This window comes from Chelon labrosus (genome assembly GCF_963514085.1).
Source record: "Chelon labrosus genome assembly, chromosome: 11".
Classification (NCBI taxonomy): domain Eukaryota; kingdom Metazoa; phylum Chordata; class Actinopteri; order Mugiliformes; family Mugilidae; genus Chelon; species Chelon labrosus.
Window position 1 is genome coordinate 946,763 of NC_140344.1, and position 20,263 is coordinate 967,025.

Consider the following 20,263-nt stretch of genomic DNA (forward strand, 5'->3'; position numbering starts at 1 on the left):
CAGTTTACTGTGGTGGTTTGTGAGATATAAACGTAGTAGTAGTAGTAGTAGCGCCCCTTACTGCCCCAATTACACAAAACTGATACTTCAAAAGTTACAGGCCTTAAAGTTATATGAAATGTTTCCGTGTCGCCTGTAGCACCCCCTGTAGACATAATGTCACACATCTTGATGGGCGTCTACACAATACACAGCTCGTGTATGCCAAATTTCATGAAGTCAGCTATTGCAGTTTTTGAGATATTGAAATGTTGCTTGTGTAGCTCCCCATAGAGACCAAGGGTCCCAAAAGTTGTGGTGCTTGTACAGAATCATATTATTATCAATGATATAAATTTTGATTAAGTTTGGGTATATACACAAAATATTAGCTTTGGAGTAATACTGTACCACGTTGTAAAAATTAATTAGCCGTTACCTTTGTAATCAGTAACCCTGCAAATTAATAACCCTTTTTGTCCATAAATGATGCATGCCAAATTTGGTGAGAATTGGATGAACAGGCTAGGAGGAGTTGATTTTGCTCTGAGGTGCAACTCGTTGCGTGTGTTGGAGAAGACGGTTTACAATCCCTTTTTGACCTCGTTCCTCTTCTCCATGCGTTCGTTTAATGGACGACGCTGCACGCTTCTCAGTTTGAGTAATTTATTAAAAGCAACACAAAGAAATAAGCTCACAGAGCTCTGGGCCAAATCTTCCTGTCCCTGACAATCAACAAAGTCGTGTCAGTTCGTGAAGTCTGACTACCTATCTTTCCCTGACCCAGTTCTAATATACTACTACAGAAAGTTGCGTAGGATCCAGGCGAATTTGGGTGTGTCGTCTTCTGGTTGGCTCGTAATCTGACTCCGTCACTCCTCTTCACCTGCCACTCACTCCCATGACATCTGACTCCATCCTCACTCCATCTCCTCGAATGAGTGCCTGCACACAACAACCTTGATAAACAACACACTATCTTCCCTTATATGGGCATGCGGTTAATCTAGCGTTGGGTCATCTCGACCTGCTACATCCCCTGCCTTTATCTGTTACTGACATTCTTCTGTTTCTGCATGGCCTGGAACATTCTGTGGTTAGTAAGATACATTAAGCAGAACACACTCTTAAAGGTGCAGTAGGCAAGTCTTATAAAACTAACTTTCTGTCATATTTGCTGAAACTGACCCTATGTTCAAGTATAATTGCATAAAGCAGGTCATTTAAAAAAAAAATCGGCTCCTCTGGCCCCACCTAGAGCCTGTAGCGCGATTTGCAAGACATCCAACGCTCCACATTCAGATGCACCAATCAAGCCCAGGGGTGTATCTAACACAGTGTCAATCACTGCTCATGGACACGCATTTCATAGCGCCCTCCCCTCCCTCCACCACCTCGACCTCGCCGTGGACGTGTAGAAGGAGCCGGGATGTAATCCTCGTCTGAGGCCTGTGCCTCAGCTTCACTCTCAAACGTCTAACCACATCAACAGGTAGCGGTCATATATCTACCACATAGCAAATTGATAAATCTAAACTGTGGAATAAAATGCCACAATGAATGCTTCTAACTGTTACTGATGGCAAACATCACCGATGTAGGCTACTTTCAGAAACATCCTAACCTTGGTTTTGTCCTAAAGTTGACTATTGCTAAATATTTTGACCTAAAATTATTTAGCAATAACGAAGGGTATTATAAAAACTATTTTGTTGTTGTTACGTCGGTGTGTTCCATTCTAGTTTGTTTACTCGCTCTCTCTCGGTTCTCTGCTCGTGCACAGTATTCCAGGGCCAATATGCACGCGCTCTATCGTGCACAGCTCTCCCTTGTGGGGGGAGGGGCTTGGGAGACCGTTTTGGGCTTTAGCGGAAAGTGGGGAGGGACTGAGAAGTTGTCGATGTTCAAATTTTTTTGGCTAAGTCCTGGATCTTCGCAATCCTTCCTACTGCACCTTTAACTACCACACATTTTGTAACAGTAATTATCACACTGTGTTATTAAATTGATTAATTTCAAAGGTATTTTCAACACTTATATCTAGAATTCCCCCTTTTGGCCTCTAAACACTAGAGGCCAACCACAGCCTCCTGTTCCTCCTCTTCCAGGTCCGGATCGAGACTCAGGCGGGCTGTTGTTTGGCTCTCCAGGATCGCCATCTGGCATTGTGGCGGAGGCTTCTCAATGGCGGTGGTAATCAGCCTGAGGCAAAGGTATCTGATACAGGGAATACAACAACATCCACACATAACTAACATTCCTGTCACAACAACCAGAGATACCAACACGGAGGCCACCAGATTTCTCCACTTGCCAAACCAATTCTCCAATAGAGAGGACAGAGGGTTGTCCACTCTAGAGTGTTCAGCCATCTCCTCCGACAATGCTCGCAGTCCTTCTAACGCCCTCGTCACCGATCCATCCGGAGCCGTATTATAGAATGAACGTACAACAATGATCCCCAAACATAGCACATACACACCCTTTTTCAGCCAGCAACATATCCAAAGCTATCCTATTCTGAACAGTCATCAAAGATGTCGCCTACACAAATCAACCTGATAGGTCATGTCTTTGGTCATATCATGTCAAATTTCTACCTTACTTTCGTATGTGGTCAAGCACGTATCAGTCGATGCAGACACCACTTCTCTCTGGACTCTGCACAGCCTTATGGTATTCCCTTTTTCCAGTGTTAAATTTTGTACTGGTGGCTGACCGGTTGGACTCCCTGGTTCTATGCCTTCCATTCCCCACATAATACCTGGAACTAAAATAAGAGAGATTAATCCACACAAACACAAAATGCCCCTGGGAGAGCATCCTCTATAATCCCTGTTAAACACAGTAAGCTAAACCCTTCACAATGTTCGAGTCTTTCCTATACCATGTATCCCAGTAAAACCTTTACCAAGGGAACTTGTAACCCTCTATAGTTCTGCGAACATTCAAATCCGCAATTGCTTCAGCACATTATCCCAATTCCCATATATAGGTGTCTCATCATATATAAGTAGCTGGTTCAATTTAATTTTTACCCAATAATGTGCACCGTAATAGTTACCATCCCAGCTCTTCCACTTTGCTCTAACTGTGTCCACGTAATGGAGTATTTCAAACGGGCCAATTCTAATTACACTGTGAACACTAAAATGTCTTACCACCCCTAGTGGTGAATGAGGCTGTGAGGGTGGAACTTTGTTTTGGTAGTTATCTTTGTCTGACCACCACCTGATCCAGCTAACAGATGGATGTGGTGCACTTTGTAACCAATTGTGTTCTTGATGTAATAACTGGTGATGTTTTGTCTAGTCTCAGGCAAATGTATCATGTATCTTGTTTCAGCCCTTGTCTTATCTGCTCCAGGGTCCTGGTTGGCTCAGGAGCTGCCACACACTGCGTCCAGTGATACCACATCTCTCCTTCTGATGACCTTCAGTCAGACCCACTGTGCTGTCGTTGGCGGATCTTGATAACCCTCTGCAGGACCTCCTGTTACCTGTTTGGAAAAGGGTGAGACAAGAGAGCTAACTTGATCATAGTAAGGCTTATAGGCAATGTTTTCTTTCCAGTCCCCCTTTAGTTCCAGTGGCGCCCCTGGTCCTGGGAACTGATGACCAGTGTTAAGTTCAAATGGGGTGAATCCTGTAACGGAATTCACCGTGCTCCTGCCATCAGAGCAATAGGTAAGGCATCCAATTCATTTTTGTATCAGCACACACGTTTGCTATTTTCCTTTCAGCTGTTGATTCATTCTTTCCACCTTTCCCTGCGACTGAGGATGATACACTGTTCCAAACTTGTATCTCAGTCCCAAGGCCTTCTCTACTTCCTCCAGATCTTTATTCTTAAAATGAGTACCATTATCAGACCCGATAGCCCAGGGGAAACCATGCGTGTGAATGTACTGATTTATTAAAAATTTAACCACTGACTTCGCATATTTACATCAATCTTTGGCAACAGTGTTGCAGTACCACAAACTGTCCTGTATAGCCTGCCGCCTGCTTTGCAGCCACATCCGCTGCCTCATTTCCCATAGCCTCCAGTGATGTTTCTGTCTGATATCCTTTACACTTTACAACAGCTATTTTCCGCGGCTTCAGTAGAGCTTCTGCTAATTTCTTCACCTCATCTCCATGTTTTATAGGTGTTCCTGTTGCTGTTAAAAATCCTGCTCTCAACCAGTCATCCACTTCATAAAGGATCGCATTACAAACATACGCAGAATCGGTGTAAACCGTCACTCGCTTTCCCTCCCTCCTTTCCACCGCCGCAATGACCGCCTGTAGCTCTGCCTTCTGAGCTGAAACCTGTCCTGTCAGCTGTCCTGTTGCACCACCTGAAACTGTCCTTCCTTGTACTATACCACTGCAATACCTGCTTTCAGTCCTTCTGTAGGATGTCTAAAGCAACATCCGTCTGTAAAGTACACTTCTTCTGCATCCTCCAATGGCAATGCTGATAAATCTGATCTCACCTTCAGCTCTTGTTTGGCTGCTTCCTCACAGACATGTGGTTCACCCTCTCCTATGGCATTAGCCATGTTAATTCCCTTGTGTGTATGTATGTGATGTGGTTTAGTTAGTTCCTGTTCGATCTTAGTTCTCCTCACTAGAGAGAGTGTAAATGCTGTGGATGTAATGTATGCCATGATCCTGTGTGTCGTCAGCACCGTCAGTGAATGGCACATCACAATGTGGGCAGTTTTTTGCAAAAGTTTTGCCAATCCAGCCGCATATCGACCACATGCCGGCTGTCTGTTTTCAATCGGATCCAGTATTATGCTTACAGTATCTTCCTACCACCCCCTTTTTTCTGAAAGAGAACACCGTACATCGAGTGTGATCTTTCAGAAACATCCAGAAAAAAAAATGGCTGCGAGTAATCAGGGATCGCAAGGGCCTCTGCCTGTGAAAGGGTGGATTTGAGGTCGATAAATGCGCGTTCCGCATCAGTAGTCCACTGCAAGGAGGCTGTAAGATTACGTACGCCTTGTTCATTAACCAAAGCTCTAAGGGGAGCAGTGAGGCCGGCATAATTAGGCACGAACTGACGGCTGTAGCCCGTGAGCCCCAGGAATGATAACATATCCTTGTGATTTAGTGATTTAGTGTGGTGCAGGATAGAAAACTTATGTGAACTAAGAAATGTTATGACCTTGTGCAGAGACCAGGCGACCCAGAAAGGAGACGACGGGTCTGCAGCATTGCAATTTGTATTTTGAAACTTGAAAGCCAGCCTTATGGAGAGTGGTCAAAACCGTATGTGTTGCAGTTAGGCAGTGTTAGATGCAATAAGTATATCATCCACATACTGAACTACAACAGTGCCATCTGGTAAGGGTATGTCACGGAGGAACGTCTGCAGCGCCTGGAGAAATTTGGAGGCTAGGCATTTGTGTCGGGGATCTATCAGTTGTCTGGGAAAGTAATTCGACCATGGGGCCTAAATCTTTAGCCTGATGGTTAGCCTGTATGCCTAAGGTGATATGAGAACAGGCTGTGTCTGCCATCTGATACCATTCCAACTGCTCCTCTGTAAGATTAATCATTGCAGCTACTCCCTCCTCCCCCACCATAATATACGATGACTCAATGGGCCACATAACTCCCTCCCATCTCATCCTGAAACCTTACTTGATACAGGAAGTCTTGATCTCTATCATAATACAGGGTGACAGGGAGAGGGCCAACGGGCTTGGTATAGGGTTGGAGAAGGATTAGCCATGGCTTCCATTGTTGATACAGTGCATATAAGCCGGTCTGTGCAGTGTGTCAGGTTCTAAAAGTCCCCAGTATATGTCTGCGTATTGATCGAGATTTGGCTCGGTGCTAGTTGTGAGCAGGAGCTGGTGTGATGTTTCAGGAGTTGCAGTGCATCTCAGGACCTGGCCGTCTGGGAAGTGGACCTGGATGCCATCAGCGGAGCATTTATAATAGTCGCTCCGCAGCGGACAAGGATGTGATGGCCCATCAGGTTTGGTAAGTGGCATATTGTCAGTCTTTCCAGAGAACCCCACCACAGGAACCACAGGCTCTGGAGTTCCCGGGCCCCATCAATGTCTCTGAGGAAACTGCCCCGAATGCTGAGGGGCAGCTGCTGGATTAGGAGCTTGATGTGGGGCCGGACGGTGTGAGGTGGGGAACGGTGGTGGGTCTGGATACGGCCCATGAGGCGGTCTGTAGGGCGCAGTCATGAGATTCACCCCTCCGGACAGCAGGGGGCAGTCTTTCCTCCAATGTCCTGACACACATCTAGTCTTGAGTGAGGCCTACTTCCTCCTCCCCCGTCCGAGACGTGGCCTCATTCTCATTTTTCCTGTTTCGGATGTCTTTTTAGATAGTGAGTGAGGTGACTCCCCCACTTGGAGCAGTCTGCCATGGGAAGGTCTTTATCTTCCATTTGTTTTCTCACTCATTTTGGGGAGTCCCTCCATTAGTGCTCTGCGGATATTGAAATGTTGCTTTTGTAGCGCCCCCTAGAGAGCAACGGTCACAAAAGTTGGGATGCTTGTACAGAATCATATTATTGTCAATGATATGAAGTTTGATTAAGTTTGGGTGTATACTATGCAAAATATTAACTTTGGAGTTATAACTGTGCCACGCCATAAAGATTAATTAGCCATTAACTCTGTTAATAACCCTGCTAAATTATCTTTGTCCATAAATGATACAGTCCAAGTTTGGTGAGAATTGGATGAATGGGCTAGGAGGAGTTGGATTTTGCTTTGAGGTGCAATTTTTTCAAAATGGCGGAAAACAGTGGCAAATGGGCGTGGCCTAGTCCATTAGTACCGGTGCTATCTAAGGAATCAGAGGGAGAAAGAATTTTGTTTCTAGGGCACACGGTTCTCGAGATATGAGGAAAAAAGTAAATTGGCTTATTATAGCGCCACCTAGCGGCAGGCATGTATATTGACACCTTGGCAAAGTGACATGCTAGGACTTATACTAACTTATCAGGTTTAATGCCTTTCGCCCTTGCAGTTTGTCCTGGGCAGACACTTTCATACGCAGAAAAAGAGAAATCATTATAATAATAACAATAAGAAGAAAAATCGCAACAAAATCAAGAGGGTTCCTGCAACTTCGTTTGCATAGCGTTCATGCCGTGGCGAAGTCATCCCAGAGCGGAACACAGAGGCATAAACAGGTTTAGATTAGATTAGATTAGATTCAACTTTATTGTCATTACACATGTACATGTACAGAGCAACGAAATGCAGTTTAGCATCTAACCAGAAGTGCAATAGGCAGTAAGTGCACGTGGCATAAATATTATGGTAAATAAGTATGGTACAGGTTGTTTTTACAGCATATGGACAGTATTTACAGATAAGAACCTATGTACAGGTGAGGCCATATATACAGGTTAATGAGCAAGATGTACATAACGATTGAGTGAGGTACTATGAACATATTATACAGATGGATTTGTTCGTTAAATGCGAGTAGACTATAAACAGGAACTAGCATAACATAATTTACAATAGAGGAGATGGCAGATGATAAATTAGGCGATGCAAAAACAGATGACGTGAGCAACTTACAGTGCAAAAATAAATAATAAGCAGTGGCTATCTAAGTTACTAGACTAGTGCAATATTCGGTACATAGTACTGTGCAAACAGATTATATAAAGTGAGCATGTGCAGAGCAGTCCATTAGTGCAGTGGTGATGGTGTAAAAGTCTTGGTCAGTGAGGGAATGAGTAGTTAAGGGGTGTGAGTGAATTGGTGTGTAGGGGTCAGCAGGGTGGAGTGGGGGGCAGGAGTCAGCAGGGGTTTGAGTTTAATAAGGTCACAGCTCTGGGGAAAAAGCTATTCCTCAGTCTGCTGGTCCTTGTCCGGAGGCTTCTGAAACGCCTGAGGGCAGGAGGGAAAAAAGTCCATGTGCCGGGTGGGAGGAGTCCTTCAGAATGCTGGGGGCACGACGCAGACAGCGCCTCTTCTGGACGTCCTCAATGGCAGGGAGTGGAGTTCCTGTGATGCGCTGGGCAGTTTTCACTACGCACTGCAGGTGTTTGCGCTCCGCAGCAGAGCAGCTTCCGTACCAGACTGTGACACAGTTGGTTAGGATGCTCTCAATCACGCAGTGGTAGAAGTTCACCAGGATGGCTGAAGACAGATGGTTCTTCTTCAGTGTCCTCAGGAAGAAGAGGCGCTGGTGAGCTTTCTTGACCAGGCTGGAGGTGTTGGTGGTCCAGGACAGGTCCTCTGAGATGTGGGTCCCCAGGAACTTGAAGCTGGAGACACGCTCGACGGCCATTCCGTTCATGTGAATGGGGTCATGCGTGCTTCTTCTCTCCTTTCTGAAGTCCACAATGAGCTCCATAGTCTTGCTGGTGTTAAGGAACAGGTTATTGTCGGCGCACCATGTGGCCAGGTGCTGTACCTCTTCTCTGTAGGCTGTCTCGTCGTTGTTGGTGATGAGACCAATCACGGTGGTGTCGTCTGCGAACTTGATGATGGAGTTGGATCCATGCACCGGTCTGCAGTCGTGGGTGAAGAGGGAGTACAGAAAGGGGCTCAGCACACAGCCTTGTGGCACACCGGTGTTGAGTGTGACAGTGGTGGAGCAGATGTGGCCTGACCTCACGTGTTGTGGTCTGTTGGTCAGAAAGTCCATGATCCAGTTACAGAGGGAGGTGTTGGTGCCCAGGGCTCCAAGTTTGGTGATTAACTTGGAGGGGATGACAGTGTTGAATGCTGAGCTGAAGTCAACAAACAGCAATCGTGCATAGGTGTGGTTATTGTCCAGGTGTGAGAGCACAGAGTGCAGTGCTGTGGAGACTGCATCATCTATGCTCCTGTTGCTACGGTAGGCGAACTGGTGTGGGTCCAGTGTGGGAGGGAGGGAGTCCTTCAGGTGCGCCAGGACCAGTCGCTCGAAGCACTTCATAATGATGGGTGTGAGTGCTACGGGGCGGTAGTCGTTGAGGCACGTCGGCTTGGAGTGTTTTGGCACTGGCACAATGGATGTCTCTTTGAAACGTGTTGGCACAGCTGCTTGGGCGAGGGACAGGTTGAAAATGTCTGTGAAGATCCCGGTGAGCTGATCCGCACATGCTCTGAGCACACGTCCTGGGATGCCGTCTGGTCCAGCAGCCTTGCGTGCGTTGATTCTGCTCAGTGCCGTGTGGACATCAGTGGGGGAGAGTGAGAGGGGCTGGTCTGCAGAGAGTGTTGTCTTGGTGGCGGTGTCTCCGTTGTCCCTCTCAAAGCGAGTGTAGAAGTTGTTTAGCTCGTTCAGGAAGGAGACGTCCGTGGCTGTGGGGGTGGGGTTGCTGGGCTTGTAGTCGGTGGTGGCCTGGATGCCTTGCCACATGCGTCGGGGGTCAGAGTTGGAGAAGTGACCCTCTATCCTCAGCTTGTAGCAGTGCTTGGCCTTCTTGATGCCCCTCCTCAGGTTTGCTGTGGATGTGCTGTAGGCCTGTGCATCCCCTGATCTGAAGGCAGTGTTACGGGCCTTCAGCAGGAGCCGCACCTCCTTGTTCATCCATGGCTTCTGGTTGGGGTACGTGGTGATCTGCTTCTCTGTCGTGACATCATCGATGATGGTGGTGATGTAGTCCATAACAGAGGAGGCATAATTGTCAATGTCCAAGCGTGAGCCACAGGTAGCCTGAGAAGCAAACATACTACAGTTCGTGTGTTGAAACCTGTCCTGGAGTACAGAGTCTGTCCCTGCTGGCCACACCTTGATGTTCCTCGCTGATGGCCTGACACGGTTGATGAGGGGTGAATATTTTGGGGGTGAGGAACAAAGAAAGGTGATCTGATTGTCCGATGTGGGGGAGGGGGTCGCGGTGTAAGCAGTAGCCATGTTTGTGTAAACATGGTCCAAAGTCTTGTTTCCTCTGGTGTGGCAGGAAACATGCTGGTGGAATTTGGGGAGTACAGTCTTTAAGTTTGAGTGATTAAAATCACCCGCAACAATAAAAGCAGCCTCCGGGTGATCAGTCTGTTGTTTACTAATGGCCGCATAAAGTTCGTTCATTGCGAGCTTAGCATTAGCATCCGGTGGAATATAAGCAGCAGTGATGATGGTGGATGTGAATTCCCGTGGCAGATAGAAAGGTCTACACTTAACCATGAGAAACTCCAGGTTAGCTGAGCAGTGGCTTCCAAGAGTAACAGAGTCCGTACACCAAGCTTCGTTGACATAAATGCACAAACCTCCGCCTCTGGTCTTGCCGGAGTCATCAGCTGATCTATCCGCCCGGTGTGTGTAGCGTCCGGCTAGCTCGATAGCACTGTCCGGTACGCCGCCGTGTAGCCATGTTTCGGTGAGAATCATGACATTACAGTCCAAAAGTCTCTTACTGTGGGTGAGGCGTAGTCGTATCTTGTCCATCTTGTTAGCCAAAGACCGCACATTAGCGAGGAAGATGCTGGGCAAGGGGAGCCGATGTAGTGTTAGTCTTAGCTTAGCTTTTAGCCCTCCGCGTTTTCCTCGCCTTTGTTTACGATCTCTGCGCCGCCTGCGAGCACTTCCGCCCGGCCGGGTAGAGTGCGAAGCCACCGGTGTTCTGGCGATCTCAGGGATAGATGGGAGATCAGTGATAAAAGTGTCCAAGAAACGTAATCCAATGTCCAAAAGCTCATGTCAGGTGTAGGATGTAAAGGCACAGCTGTTTTGACCAAACAGACCCGAGATGAGCAGGAATAATACTGCAAAATTGCAAAACTGGGGAGATGCTGAGCCGCGCGATGTTCTCGCGCCGCCATCTTGGTCGAAGCCAAGGTTGGACACGACCTGAAAGGAGGCAAAGTGTATGCGGAGGAATCCTTTGGCTGACAAGTGAATGAGAGTCGGGCAGGTCGGAAGCAACGAAATTTGGTGGGCTTCTATGCATTTACTGTGGTGGTTCTTGAGGTATAAATATGTAGTGGTTGTAGCGCCCCCTACTGCCCGAATTTCACGAAACGTGGCATGATTGTACGCAAGCATGTTATAATGACGGTTGCTAAGTTTCATAAGGATTCGGTGAATACTTCAAAAGTTACAGGCCTTTAAGTCATATGAAATGTTTATGTGTCACCTGTAGCGCCCCCTGTAGATGTAATATCAAGCAACTTGATGGACATCTACACAATATTTTACAGATTGTGTTTCATGAAGTTAGCTATTGCAGTTTTTGAGATAATGAAATGTTGCTTTTGTAGCACCCCCTAGAGACCAAGGGTCACAAAAGTTGGGGTGCTTGTACAGAATCATATTATTATAATGATCTGAAGTTTGATTAAGTTTGGGTATATACTTGACAAGATATTAGCTTTGGAGTTATACTGTGCCACGCCGTAAAAATGAATTAGCCGTTACCTTTGTCATCAATAATCCTGCTAAAGTTCTTTTGAAAAGTTTTCATTATCTTTGTCCATAAATGATATGTGGTGAAAATTGGATGAATGGGCTAGGAGGAGTTGATTTTGCTTTGAGGTGCAATCAGAGGAGCATTGTCTGAGAAAGAATTTTGTAGGTCTCGGGCACACAGTCCTCAAGGTATGAGCCAAAACGTAAATTGGCTTATTATAGCACCATCTAGCTGTAGGCATGTGTATTGACACCTTGGCAAAGTGAAATGGTAGGACTTCTGCCAAGTTACCAGGTTTGATGCCTTTCCCCCTTGCAGTTTGTCCAGGCCAGACAATTTTAGCTAAGCAGAAAAAAAACAAAAGAATAAAAATCGCAACAAAATCAATAGGGATCCTGCAACTTTGTTGCATGGACCGCTAACAATACTATAATGGACCTTACATGGACAGTTCTAAGAAAGTTTACAGTTTAGGCATAATACAATGGCTCTCGTTCCCCTTCAAAACTGAGCTCAGGCACTCCATTGGCAAAACTTTAAATATCTCTCCATACCACTGGTTAAAAGATGGAGGTCTGGGCTTAAATCACTGAAAAAGAATGCATCTCCTAGCTAACAAAAGTAACTTAAACAGAAGTTTTTGCTGGAGACTTGCAAAGACATCTACGTACTAAGTCTGCTACATCAGACGGTTCAAGAAGGGAGCCCACAACTTATCAAAATGGCTCTCGTTCCCCTTCAAAACTGAGCTCAGGCGTTCCATTGGCAAAACTTTAAATATCTCTCCATACCACTGGTTAATAGATGGAGGTCTGGGCTTAATTCACTGAAATAGAATGCATCTCCTAGCTAACAAAAGTAACTTAAGCAGGAGTTTTTGCTGGAGACTTGACTCAGAAAGTCCCTCTCCTGACAGATTTAGTAGAAATAAACCAGGATCTATTTGTATGTTCTTAACAAAAATTGATTTGATTTCCTGTGAGACTTTTTCCCAAAATTTAAAAATCAAAGGACAGTGCCAAATGAAATGTATGTAAGACCCAACCTTACCACACAGGGGAGAGACTTCAGGATAGAAAGTATTCAGAGACTGGGGCGTGCATTGTAATCTATGAAGGATCCTATACTGGCTCTCAGTTAATCTGTTGCATAAAAAGATCTTGCCTAATCCTAACACTATTGATGCTATTGCATCTGACCATGCTCCTTCTCCAAACACAGTTGTCAAGTCCCTGTGCCATAAACCTTTGATTTTGTCAGCGTTATATGAATTAAGGGACTGTAGTTTCCTATATATATGGGAAATAGTTTTCTTATTATGTTGACATTGTAACAAGAGTGAGTCAGTAACCAAAGTTATTGGCTGAGCTTCAGTGAGACCTAGGCTATTGATAAAATGTCTGACCTGGAGGTAGCCATAAAAGTGTTGAGATGGTACGCCAAATGTGACCCTTATTTGTTCAAAAGACAACAATTTATCCCCCTCAAATAAATCTGCAACTGTTTTAACACCATGCTCATACCAACACTAGAAAATATTTGTATCAAGTCCTGGGGGGAAAGGCCTTGTTCTGAATAATGAGTTGAAGGGCTGGTGCGGGGCCTTTACTTGGAGTGTGCTTAACAATCCTCTCCCATGTTCTGATTGTGTTCATCAAAATAGGGCTGCTTTTGACCTTGACTGGGAGCAAAGACTTCTCATTAACAGCAAGGCTGAGTGGAGACAGTAAGGGGCAGTACCAAGCATCAGTTTGGATTTACCATGTAGAATCCATAAAATGTTTCAGCCACCCAGACACTATACGCATATGACATGCCCAACTATAAAGTTTAAAGTCAGGCAATGAGAGACCACCGCTCTCCCTAGGTAGCTGAAGCGTTTTTAAACTGAGACATGTTTTTTTCCCTTCTGCACACCTTATTGTCTCGGCTAATGGCTCAATAGCCAAGGCAAATGGCAGAGGGGACAAGGGGCAGCCCTGTGTTAACCATTCCTGTTCGGCTCCCAGACCGTGGTCGGGAAGCACAGGGGAAAGTTTCCTCCAGGGCCAAAGTTGACGCTAACTTCGGGGCTAACCCCCTTCACTTTATCTCCAGCAGTGGCAAACAACACACACGTAAGCTCCCCTTTGTCCTTGAGGAAGCGACAGCCTTTATTCACCGACAACTGTGACATAAACTGTACATTTACTGCTAAACTCTCTAATAGCTTTTGCTAACTAGTCTTTCGCTGTTGCTGCCATATACCGTAGCACTCGCTCACCCTTGCTCTACCACACACACACACACACACACACACACGTTACGGTCGCACATGCGCACTGCTCTACCCCTTAAAGGAGCCACGCTACTCTTATAACACTACCCCCACTCTGGATGGCAATTTTAACAGAATTCCACTCCAGCACAAGAACACACATCAGCATACATACATAAAGTCCTCATTTGTTTCGGTCCATTTGTGAGGATTCAGTGTAACTAGCAGATTTCAAGTCCATTGCAAGTGGGGCACCAGCAAAAAGTGTAGCTTCTCAGTGCAAACGGAAACATATAGCAGTCTTCTTGGTTAACGTGCATATATTACAGTAGAGGGAAATAAATCTTGAAAAGAAATTAATAACAGCCATGGTCTAGGCCAGGGGTTCCCAAACTTTTCCATGCCAAGGCCCCCCAAACAGCATTAGCTTCTGGCCGAGGACTCCCTTTGCAAACCCACAGACAATGCTACAAAATATGTAAAGAAACATCAACTTTTAGAATGTTTTTTCTTACTTTTACTCACTATATAATAATATAATAATGATTAAAAATAATTAAGATTATATTTTTTTTATATTTTTTTTTTCTTATCTTCCCTCCAATTGTCTGAGGCCCCCCTAGCGCCCCCTGGGGGCCACGGCCCCCACTTTGAAAACCACTGGTCTAGGCTATGACTTACACTATATTACCAAAAGTATTCGCTCACCTGCCTTTACTCATTCTATGAACTGAAGTGCCATCCCATTCCTAACTCATAGAATTCAATATGATGTCGGTCCACCTTTTGCAGCTATTACAGCTTCAACTCTTCTGGGAAGACTGTCCACAAGGTTGAGGAGAGTGTTTATAGGAATTTTTGACCATTCTTCCAAAAGCGCATTGGTGAGGTTACACACTGATGTTGGTCGAGAAGGCCTGGCTCTCAGTCTCCGCTCTAATTCATCCCAAAGGTGTTCTATCGGGTTCAGGTCAGGACTCTGTGCAGGCCAGTCAAGTTCATCCACACCAGGCTCTGTCATCCACGTCTTTATGGACCTTGCTTTGTGCACTGGTGCACAGTCATGTTGGAAGAGGAAGGGGCCCGCTCCAAACTGTTCCCACAAGGTTGGGAGCATGGAATTGTCCAAAATGTTTTGGTATCCTGAAGCATTCAATGTTCCTTTCACTGGAACTAAGGGGCCAAGCCCAGCTCCTGAAAAACAACCCCATACCATAATTCCTCCTCCACCAAATTTCACAGTTGGCACAATGCAATCTGAAATGTACCGTTCTCCTGGCAACCTCCAAACCCAGACTCGTCCATCAGATTGCCAGATGGAAAAGCGTGATTCATCACTCCAGAGAACGCGTCTCCACTGCTCTAGAGGCCAGTGGCGGCGTGCTTTACACCATTGCATCCGACGCCTTGCATTGCACTTGGTGATGTGTGGCTTGGCTGCAGCTGCTCGGCCATGGAAACCCATTCCATGAAGCTCTCTGCGTACTGTACTTGGGCTAATCTGAAGGTCACATGAAGTTTGTAGCTCTGTAGCAATTGACTGTGCAGAAAGTCGGCGACCTCTTTGCACTATGCGCTTCAGCATCCGCTGACCCCTCTCCGTCACTTTACGTGGCCTACCACTTCGTGGCTGAGTTGCTGTTTTTCCCAAACGCTTCCATTTTGTTATAATAGAGCTGACAGTTGACTGTGGAATATTTAGGAGCGAGGAAATTTCACGACTGGATTTGTTGCACAAGTGGCATCCTATGACAGTTCCACGCTGGAATTCACTGAGCTCCTGAGAGCGGCCCATTCTTTCACAAATGTCTTGTTTCACAGTCTGCATGCCTGAGTGCTTGAATTTATACACCTGGGGCCAGGCCAAGTGATTAGAACACCTGATTCTGATCATTTGAATGGGTGAGCGAATACTTTTGGTAATATAGTATATTCCAAACTCTAAATTAGCAATCAGCTAAATTACTAACTTAACTTCTCTGTTTACTCGACAAATTACTCCTAATAGAAATAGCACAAATACATGTTTTTGTTTTAAGAACAGCGAATGTGATAATTTTACTTCTCAATTTTTTTTCTCCTTCCTTTTTAACAACGTATAAAACGAACAGTTAGCTTAAACAGTAACAAACAGCTGCCCTTATTTAACTTAGAGGCGCAATTAAACTGAAAACTGAGTGGTCTCCGCTGGCGGCTTGGCTTTTGAGAACGATGGCTCTCATAATGTTGTTCCTCCACACCACCCCCACTATCATCAGTGCCCCAAGCACAAACAGGGTCCAGGTGAGGAGAGGTGGATGTGAGTGAAATGTCTGCAGCTGGATCTGATGAGGTGCAGCTGGAGGCTTCCTCAGCCTCCGTGGTGGAGAACAGCTGGGACAGACCCAGAACAGGGTCAGCAGGATCCTCGTCCAAGGCTGGGGGTAACACCTCCTCTGGTGTCAAGCTCCGAGCCTGCTCCAGGGCCCAGGTGTTGTCCAGTGGGTCGCGGCTGCTATAAAGCTTTAGCTGATCATGGTGAACTACTTTAACTTTAGCCCTTGGGCCTTTCTGGATACGATACACCAAATCATCCAACTGCCCCAGGACGAAGTAGGGTCCTTCATGGGAGGAACTTCCTGACCTTGTTCTGTATTTTCCAGGTGCCTTTTATGAGGTACCACACAGTATCACCAATCTTGTACTGTGTGCGGCAGCAATTCTTGTCATATTGTCTCTTTGCACGTTCCACAGACTCACCCAGTGCATCTCTGGTGATTTGGTGTGCCAGCTCCAGCCGTTCTCTGAGGTGCTTGACATACTCTGGGGCTGAAGGGGCGGTGTCAGGTTACGGAGGCAGGCCGGCCACCAGATCCACTGGCTCGCTCACTTCCCGGCCAAACATCATGAAGTTGAAGTAGCACTGTGCTTTGTTGCTCTGTAGGCCATGACAGCATAAGGGATCATGAGGTTCCAGTCCCAGTGGCAACACTCAGCTGTTGTTGCCAGAATCTTTTGCAGGGTGGCATTAAATCTTTCAACTTGGCCATCGGACTGAGGTCGGAATGGTTTGGTGTGTGTTTTCTCGACACCAAACAGTGTGCACATTTTCTGGAACACCTAAGACTCGAAGTTTCAACCTTGGTCACTGTGCAATGTCTGTGGTGCTCCATAACGACACACCCACTCTGAAGCGAGCACTTCAGCCACAGTTACAGCCTTGTCATTGGATAGGGGAAAAGCATCCACCCATTTGGTGAAATAGTCCTGTATCACAAGCACATACCAATTGTTGCGCTCTGTCTCGTTCAGTGGCCCCATAATGTCCAAGGCAACATGCTCCATTGGGGTTCCCACTCTAACAGTACCCAGGGGGGCTTGTGGTGTCTTAAGTGGCCTAGCTTTGGACGCACAGCTGGTACAGGTGCCACACCAGACAGCAACATCTTCTCTCATCCGGTACCAGAAGTATCGGGTCTGCAGTCGGGCTACTGTGCGCTCCACACCGAAATGCCCACTCACACTGCACAGCCTTTTGTCTGACGTTCACTGGTTGAGGGGAGGGGTTTGGCAGATTACATGGACATGACTGGCGGCAGGGTCATCTGGAGAGGCTGTCCGCATTGGTGTGTAACTGGCAGTGGCGGTTCTACATTGAATTACTCCCCGGGCGATACCTCGTCCGAGTTCAGTGTTGTAACTTAAACGAGAAGCTATATCAGTGAAGATTAATTTTCCCTAAAGTAAAGATATAGCTCTCTTCGCCCAAGCTTAAATTTCCCATTTTCCCGGTGACACTTAAAGGCACCATGGATTTGTGGATCTGCGGATCTGAGCAGCGTGAAAATAGTCTCAAAACTCTGTGTGCTGCGCAGCCTGATCTGTCCGTATCTGCCGATCCGTATGCGTAGGCTTAGACACTCGCAGGAAGTCTTTTGAAAACGAAAAGGATGAGCATTGTGAATGAACGATCTAATTTGTGAATTTGCAAAACAAGCACACACGTTCAGATAGCTCGGTACGCATTTGTGACCCCCAAAATTCACACACAAATCATTGTACACACACACACACACACACACACACACACACAAATCGTTGTACGCATTTGTGAATGTCATGCTTCACGTGTGGATCATGGAACACACATTTGTGACCATTTTGAGACTAATTTCAACCCATAGTGACATAATCGTTTTGTTTTGTGGTAAGACGTGCAAGAGCCTCTTCAGCCCCGGGACCTAATGGGGTCCCCTACCGGCTGTATAAGAGTGCACCAGATGTGCTGAGGTTCCTGTGGAAATTGATGAAGGTAGTATGGAAGAAACAGGTTATTCCCAAGGCATGGCGCAGAGCAGGGGGGATTTGTATTCCCAAAGAGAGGGACTCGTTGGAAATAAGCCAGTTTAGACCAATTAGTCTACTCAATGTTGAGGGGAAGATTTTCTTCAGTGTTGTGGCACAGAGGTTGTCCAGTTACTTGGTGAAAAACAGACTAGTTGATACATCGGTGCAAAAGGCTGGGATCCCCGGCTTCTCTGGATGCTTAGAGCACACCAGTATGATTTGGCACCAAATTCAGTTAGCAAAGCAAGAGAAGAGAGACCTGCATGTTGTATTTTTAGACCTGGCTAATGCTTTTGGGTCAGTGCCTCATAGTTTGTCATGGGAAGCATTTGACTTCTTTAGAGTTCCAGGTAGTATAAAAAACTTAGTCAAAGCATACTTTTTAGACATTCAACTCTGCTTTACCACAGCAGAGTACTCTACAGCATGGCAGCAGCTGGAGGTAGGCATAATTTGGCAGGGTGTACAATCTCTCCACTAGCCTTTACAATGGCAATGGAGGTTATTATTAGGGCTTCCAAATGGGTGGTAGGTGGAGAAAGGCTGCAAGGAGGGCTTCGCCTCCCCCCAATCAGGGCCTACATGGACGACATGACGACAGCAACGTCAACCGCTCCTTGTACCAGAAGATTGCTGGATAAGCTAAATAGCAACCTGCAGTGGGCTAGGATGAAAGTGAAGCCTATTAAATCTAGGAGTATTTCTATTGTTAAAGGAAAGGTAGTAGATAAGAAGTTTGTCATAAATGATGAGGTGGTTCCCACAGTGCTGGAGAAGCCAGTGAAGAGTTTGGGAAGATGGTATGATGCAAGTCTTAGTGATAAGGCGCAGTTTGAAGGGTTGAGGCAGGAAATGATTCAAGGCATTTCAAGTATAGACCAGTCAGGGCTACCAGGGAAGTTAAAATTATGGTGCTTGCAATTTGGTTTATTGCCCCGGCTAATGTGGCCGCTAACAGTTTATGAGGTTACCCTGTCAAAGGTAGAAAAGTTAGAAAGGATGATTAATTCATTTATCAGAAAATGGCTCGTTGTCCCATGCTGCTTAAGCGGCACAGCCTTGTATGGGAAAGGCATATTGGAGCTCCCAGAAGAGGTACGGAAACAAGAAGAAGCAGTTAGATGCTCTAAGGCAGTGTCGCAGGCTAAGCAGGGTCAGTGGGTGAACTGAGAGAGTGTGGAGAAAAGGAAGTTGAAGTGGAGAGAGCTTTGGAGCATGGAGGCTAGCAGAATTAGATTTATGTTAGGGGCTACTTATGATGTGCTGCCAACTCCCCAGAACCTAAACCAGTGGGTAGGTGAGGATAATGCCTGTCCACTGTGCACTTCTGTCTGCACGCTTAGACATATTCTGACAGGTTGTAAGGTTAGTCTTTCCCAAGGACGTTATACCTGGCGTCACAACCAGGTACTGAAATGTTTAGCAGCTGTAATTGAGGAAAAACGGGTGAATGTAAATTCCATGGCCGTTAACAGAGAGAATAGATGTATTAAGTTTGTACGGGAGGGAGAAAAGGCTAGACCAGCAGGCATCAGGCATAACACGGGACAGCTAAGAGTAGGAGGAGCCTGGCAGATGAGAGCGGATTTAAATGGACAACTGGTTATTCCAGCTGAGATAGTTAGCACCCGACTACGGCCAGATCTGCTGTTGTGGTCTGAGCCAGAGAAAGTAGTTTATTTCATAGAGCTGACTGTCCCGTGGGAAGACAGAGTTGAGGAGGCTAACGAGCGTAAGAGAGCTAAGTATGCAGAGTTAGCAGCAGATGCAGAGCAGGATGGATGGAAGGTTTATCTCCGCCCGGTAGAAGTGGGATGCCGTGGATTTGTAGCAAAATCGGCGATTGCTCTTCTGAGCGAGCTGGGCATACGGGGAAGGAGCCGGAGGACTGCGGTATCTAACATGTCTCAGGCAGCAGAGAGAGCGAGCGAGTGGCTATGGGTTCGTAGAAAGCATGCTAGCTGGGGAGCTAGCTAAAGGTAAGGATGGCTGCGTGACATTAGTGTGCTTGCAAATTATTATAGATGTGGTCGATTGGTTCGTGTTTGTTTGTGTCGTGTTTCAGTCCGCATTAACGGGGCGATTCACGGTAGATTTGTTTGTTTGGTTCGTGGTTCAGTCCGCATTAACGGGGCGAACCATGGTGGTTTTGTTTGTTTCGTGATTCATGTTGCTTGCTAGTGCCTTCGGACAACCGGGACTTTGTGCTACTGACAGTATTCTCCAGCTTTTGTTATTTAGTTATTTATTTATTTTATTGTTTTCTTGATGGATGTCTGCCCCTCCTTCCTTCGATGTTGGTGGGAGGGGGAGAGACAGGATGCGCCTATCCCGGCGGGATTTGATTGATGGTGTATTGGCAGCTCTCATTTCTTTTTC